The following is a 6027-nucleotide window of genomic DNA, read 5'->3' on the forward strand; positions in this document are numbered from 1 at the left end:
ATGGGGCCTGCTGTGGCCTCCCTTTCAGAGGCACCAAGGCTGCTGTCCAGGGCCATGCTGGTGCAAAGTGTGGAGCCTGTTTTACTGGGCAAGGCAGGAGGAGTTGTGGTGGCCACTTCCCCAGATGCAGTCTAGGATGTTGAAGTTAAAGCAGATGTACTTACGGGGTTTTCCTCACTGGGTGGGAGCGGGGTGGGCTGCAGACCTGCTATTGGGGCACTGCAGGAGCTGGACAGGCTGTGCTGTGTGGTGGGGACACAGCAGGTGCTACTGGCATTGGGGACGTGGCTGGCTAGCCCTGAAGGCCCTGACCACTGAGGCTGTGGTTGCTGGGCTGGTCTCCTGCAGTCCCAGTTGCTCCCTCAGCATGAGATGGTGTCAGCCCTTGCAGGGGGCTCAGGTGTGTCCTGGCACTTCGTCCCTTTCCACCGTCTCCCTGGATGGCAGGCAAGGCCTGCAAGGGTTCAGTACTACATGTGCTTGTCCTCTAGGACCTGCACCTCAGTCTGTTGAAGCTCCCAGGATTCGCTCAGAGCAGCAGAGGTTCTGCCACCTCTAGCCTCCATCAAGCATCTCCTGTACTGGCCCCAACCAAGATACAGTCCTCAGGGATCCCAAAAGCCTGTGCTCCCTCTTCCGTCTTGCAGGTGTGGCTGTCCTCCAGGCTCTGCAGGCCTGTGGCGTGGAGGACACTTACACTGCATCCTCCAGCATCCCTGGTCCTCAGCCCTTCCCAGAAACCCAGGGTCCCATGCTGTGGAAGGGTACCTGCAGAGCACCCTGCTGTGTGGCAGCCTTGTGGACCCTGGCCTCTGCCTCCCACCCTCCCTCCACTTTGGCCATGGTGTGAGCTCTTGCAGCCTCCCGTGGCCACAGGTTGTCATTGGTGTTTCCTTTCTGTAGCCAAACCAAGCTCCGGGACAGGATGGCCCTCCCCATTCTGTAGCTCCCTTCAAGAGGCATTTGATTGCCACATCTTGGAGCTTGTACCCAAATCTCTTCAATGGATCGGAAAGAACTACAATTGAACGACCAAGATCCCGTGGAGCAGAGAAGAGCAGATGGAGCAGAGGACGTTGCACCGCTGCCAAATCCCAGGCAGCACTGGGTCCTACTTGCTGTTGTCTCAGACCGTGAGCGATGTGCGTGTTGGTGCCTTGAGCTACACCAGACGATGTAGAAATGGAGGCCACACAGACAGGCTCCCAGGCCAGTCTGGTTATGTCTTTGGAGCAAAGGGACTGGAATTGCTGGGCCTGAGGGCTCTGAGTTCAGTATGCATTTGCCACCTCCTCACCTGGATCTCTGACCCATCCTCCAGGTACCTTTGCTGGGACCAGGGGCCGAGCCGTTTTCTGTGTGAAAGAACTGAGAGCCAGTGGCAGTGGGTGGGGCTGCCTGGGGAACACTGGCTGCTCCAGAAGCCTTGGTGGGACCAGAGGGCAGCTGTTCCTGTCAGGTGGCCTTTCATCTAGAATAGCAGCTCAAAACACTGGAAATGTGGGGATGGTCAGCTGTCAGGTGCCTTGGGGGTTGAGCTCGCCCCAGTCCAGAGGTTGGCAGGGCCCGTCCACGCTGCACCCTTCTGACACCCAGCTGCTTTGAGGTGGGAAGAAGCCACACCTCCTCTCCCGTTTCCTGTGTTCTGCTGGACAGGAGGGACCTGGGGTATGTGCCTGGCTCTGCCTCGATTGTGGGGACTTCATCAGACTGGAAGTCCCCTGGACGACCCATGCTCCTACCCCAGCCGCCCCAGGAAAGGCAGGCTCCACACTCTGGCTACAGAGCACTGTGGCGCACGCCACCTGCTGTTGGTGGTACCCTGGTGCGCAGCCACATGTGGCTTACACTGGTCCTGGTGCTCGGAGATGCTTGATCTTGAGCATTTCTCGTACACGTGTCAGTCGTATTCGTCTACTCTGACGGCCACTTGTGCCTGTCTTGTGGCACGTCTGTGACTCCAGCTGTGGCGTGGACACAGCAGATGGTTCCTTGGCCTGGCTGCCTTGTGAGCTGCTGAGGAATGTGCATGGCTGGGCAGTGGCCTGTGGTGGGAAGGGCAGGACTGGCACAGAGGATGCCGGGGCAGCCTGTTGGGCCCAGGCTGGGTGGCGATGGCCTGTTTCCCGTGTTCTGTGGGTGTGGGCACCACCTGGCTTTGGGGCTCTGGACGCCTGCACATGGGTGTGGTTCATGCTGGGCACTGGAGTTCAGGTCTGTGCTTCTGTGCTGTGGGCATTGGTTCAAGGACGTCTGCTGCGTCGTAGGGGCAGAGGTGTGCTTGGTACAGGTGCCTGGCGGTGCCAAGGGAGATGCCACCTGTGGACCGCAGAAGCTTGTGGGGTCACCAGTAGGTGCCTGACCTGCATCCCCCTGCTGAGCTGGGCTCTGGCAGAACCTGAGCCTCTGGAGCAGGTGAAGGGGAGGGTCGGCCAGACACTGGGAAGCGGACATCGTCCTGGTCACCTCCGCAGTGGGTGTGACCCCTGAAGAGCCAGTGATCTTGGGCTTCTATTTCCTGGTCTGCATAAAGGCTCAGATTCTCACTTCCATTTCCGGCTCCCTGCTCGGAGTACACACCAGTGTCACCATGAGAGGCTCCACTGGCTGTTTGTTCCTATCAGGGCTTGTGACCACAGAAGCCTGGCCCAGCAGGCAGGAGGGAGAGCCCTGATGAGGTCAGCCTTGTGATTAGGCCAGCTCATTGGACGATGGGTGGATGGACGGCTGGTTAGGTTAGATCACTGATTTGAACAGAATTTAGTTTTTATTCTAAAAGTTTATTTTAAAAGGGCTTTTCTATCTTCAAAGAAGGAATTATCTCAATCTTAAAATGCTTATTTTAAAATAAGGATTAAATAAAATGTGCACACTGGTGCACACCTATAAACCAGAAGCCTGAGACAGGGGGATCACAAATTTGAGGTCAGCTTGAGCAACTTAGTGAGACCCTGATTCACAATAAAAAAATAAAAAGAGCTGGAGATGTAGTAGTTCAGCAATCGAGCAGGAGTAGGAATCGACAGTGGGTGGAAGGCAGATGATGGAGGCTGAGGTGGGTGATGGTGGCTGAGGTGGATGTTGGCGGGTGATGGTGGGAGAGGTTGTGGGCAATGGCCTCCTGGGCCCTGGGATCACAGGCGTGTGCTGCCACGCCCAGCTTCTAGGTCTCCCTTTACAGACGGCAGGTGGGCCCTGCCTGCTAGAAGTCTGCTGTAGGCCTGTCCAGTGTCCAGAGGGGTGTTGTTCTCTTAGGAAGCACATGGTTGGGGCCCTCCCTTCTCCCTGTGACCTCAGCCCAACCTGGTGACAGCTACAGTCCATTTCACAGGTACTAGGGCCTGGTCAGAGCATCTCTGGGAATGGTCCAGCCCAGCAGCCTGGCAGGCACCTCTCACATCCGGCTGCTCTTCCCTTGCCCTCGGCTGGCTCTGCGCTGGGTGCCATCCCGTGTAGCCATTGCTTGTCCCAAGGTCCTGAGGTCTGTTGTGTGAGCACGAGAGTGACGTGAGAGGTACCTCCACTTCTGGACCTGTTGCTTTCCTAAATGACCCTGTGTCCCAGAGCACCTAGAGCATCCCCTCAGTTGCTTTAGGGGACACAGAGACCACCCAACATGCATGTTCAGAAAGAGCTGCCTGTTGCTTCAGAACCCTGAGTGAGCCTTGCCCCCAGCAGCCTCCTCCCGGGCCTCCCTAGCTGGCTCAGGGCCCTACTGCTGTGAATGCCCCAGTGAGGCCACCCGCACATGGCGTCCACGTGTCATGGTGCTGAGGGTCTTTGCGTGGGGCGCCACGGCCTCGTTCCTCCTGGGCTGAACAGCACCCCTGATGTGGTGACCACACTCGCCCTCTGGTGGCGCGTGGCTGTGGCCTTCGGCTGTGGCTCTGCAGCGAACGGTACTGAGACATGCTGGGCCACGCTGGACACTGACCCTCAGGCGCCACGAGCATTGCCTCCCTGCCCTCTTCACCTCAAGACAGGACTCACCGAGCAGGCGGGCTGGCAGGATTGAGGCTGCTCTCCCAGGTGGCTCGCGCCTGGCTGCGGGTGCTACTCCTGTGCGATGACAGGTCGTGCTGAGGTGCTGCCTGGCGCCAGACCCCAGAGGACTGAAGATGCCCATGAGGTCTCCACTGGGGTCTCCACCTGGGGTCTGGTCTCTGAAGCACTGTGCAAGGACTCACTGCAGCAAAGACCAGGAGCCTGGAGGACTGTAGGCCTGCTCTGAAGGTCACATGCTCTGAAGAAACTAAGAGGGAAAACTAGGCTGTCCTATTTGCCCAGTCCCCTCCTGTGTCCTCGCTTCTCCTCAGTGGCACCCCTGGTAGCACAGCTCCCTGCTGGTGACTGTCCTTCAAGTGCCTTTGCTCCACCTGTGTCCTGCGTCCCAACATTCAGTCCTTGGGCAGTGTCCCTCGCCCTGGTGGCCCTGGTCTCGGGAACCTTTGCCCCAGGGCCTGAGAAAGTTTTCTGGCTGCTTTCAAGGCGGAGCCTTTCACTTGTCGAGTCTGTGCTTCAGCATTGAGGCCTGGGATCTTTGGGGTCATCCTCTCTGGGGTTCACTGAGTTTTGTGAATTTTGGTGTCTTTTAAAAATTGTTTTTACTTTGTGTGGAAGGTACTGGGATTGAACCAGGAGATTGCTTAAACCACTGAGAAACATCCCCAGCCCTTTCTCAATTTTGAAACAGGGTCCCACTAAGTTTCTGAGGCTGGCCTTGAACTTGTATCCTCCTGCCTCAGCCTCCTCAGCTGTGGGGATGACAGGTGCGGCCACATCCTTCTCCTTTTGCTTGGGATCTATGGCCCATGACAGACACCCAGGTCCCTGCAGCATGATCACTTGTATTTCCACTTTTTTCTTCTTCTTTGTTGGTGCTGGGGATTGAACCCAGGGTCTTGTGCATGTGAGGTCAGCACTCTACCAACTGAGCTATTTCCCCAGCCCTGTTTCCAAATGCTTTTCCATCCAATTGTTGTTCTCAAGTTCTGTGGCTTCTGACCCACTTCTAGAGCACTGGCTTAATGGAGGTGATCAGTTTGTCTATTGTGTTTTTTGGCCTTGCAACGTCTGGGTCGAGCTGCAGCTGTCCTGTTTTCCCTGTGGAACTGAGATTCTGGCTGCATCTGGTACCCTGTTTTTTGGCAGGCAGCTCCACTCCATGGAGTCCTGCTGTACCCACCTGCCTGGGCCCCTGGCATCACTCTGACTAGCCTTCACCCTGGCCGCAATCAGTCTTCTAGGCCAGAGGCTCAGGTCTTGACCTCCCTGTGTCTTCCCACTCCTGTGACTGGGTTGTGCTTGGGGCCAGAGTAGATAGAAGAGGAAGATGTGGAGCGTGGCGGAGCTCTGCTCCTCGGGCCCTGTGCCCCACTTTCCCACTCCTGGTCCCAGTAAAGGGCCGTGCAGGTCACAAGTCTGCTGCCTGCCCAGGAGCCCTCCTGTGCCAGCACTTCACCCCTCCACTGCTGCTCCTGGCTTTAATGTCTGGCCCAGTCCTATCTGCTGGGATCCCCTGCCATCTCCACAGGCCCCGCAGCTGCAGCGGCACTGTCCCAAGGCCTACTCCCGCCTTGTGTTCCGGGTCCCTGAACAGCACGTCCCCAGAGGCCAGGCAACTGCTGGGAGGGCAGCATTCACCCGTCCTAGTGTCTTGAAAGTGGGGGCTGCCCCATAGTAAGCACAGGACCCCTGGGCAGGACGATGGACTGTCCTATTTGCCTGGTGGAACTGTACCAACATGAACCTTGCACCTTCCAGGAACCCTGTTCCAGGGGAGCCCAGAGTGTGATGTGTGCCCAGGTTCCAGTGAAGGACAGCATGTGGCAAGTGGGCAGCACCAGCACCTTCAGGAAGGCTGACCTGCTCAGTGGGCTGCAGACCAGTGCCGGCCTTCCCCAGGCTGAGGGCTGCCTGCAGAAGCCACAGGAGCACAGCTGCCACCCCAGGGCCAGGAGCCTGCAAGTCCCCGCCCTGCCAGCCGCACCTCTGGTGCTTTCACAAGAAGACGATGCACCGCTCAAC

Source organism: Callospermophilus lateralis, chromosome 11, assembly GCF_048772815.1.
Source record: "Callospermophilus lateralis isolate mCalLat2 chromosome 11, mCalLat2.hap1, whole genome shotgun sequence".
Lineage (NCBI taxonomy): Eukaryota > Metazoa > Chordata > Mammalia > Rodentia > Sciuridae > Callospermophilus > Callospermophilus lateralis.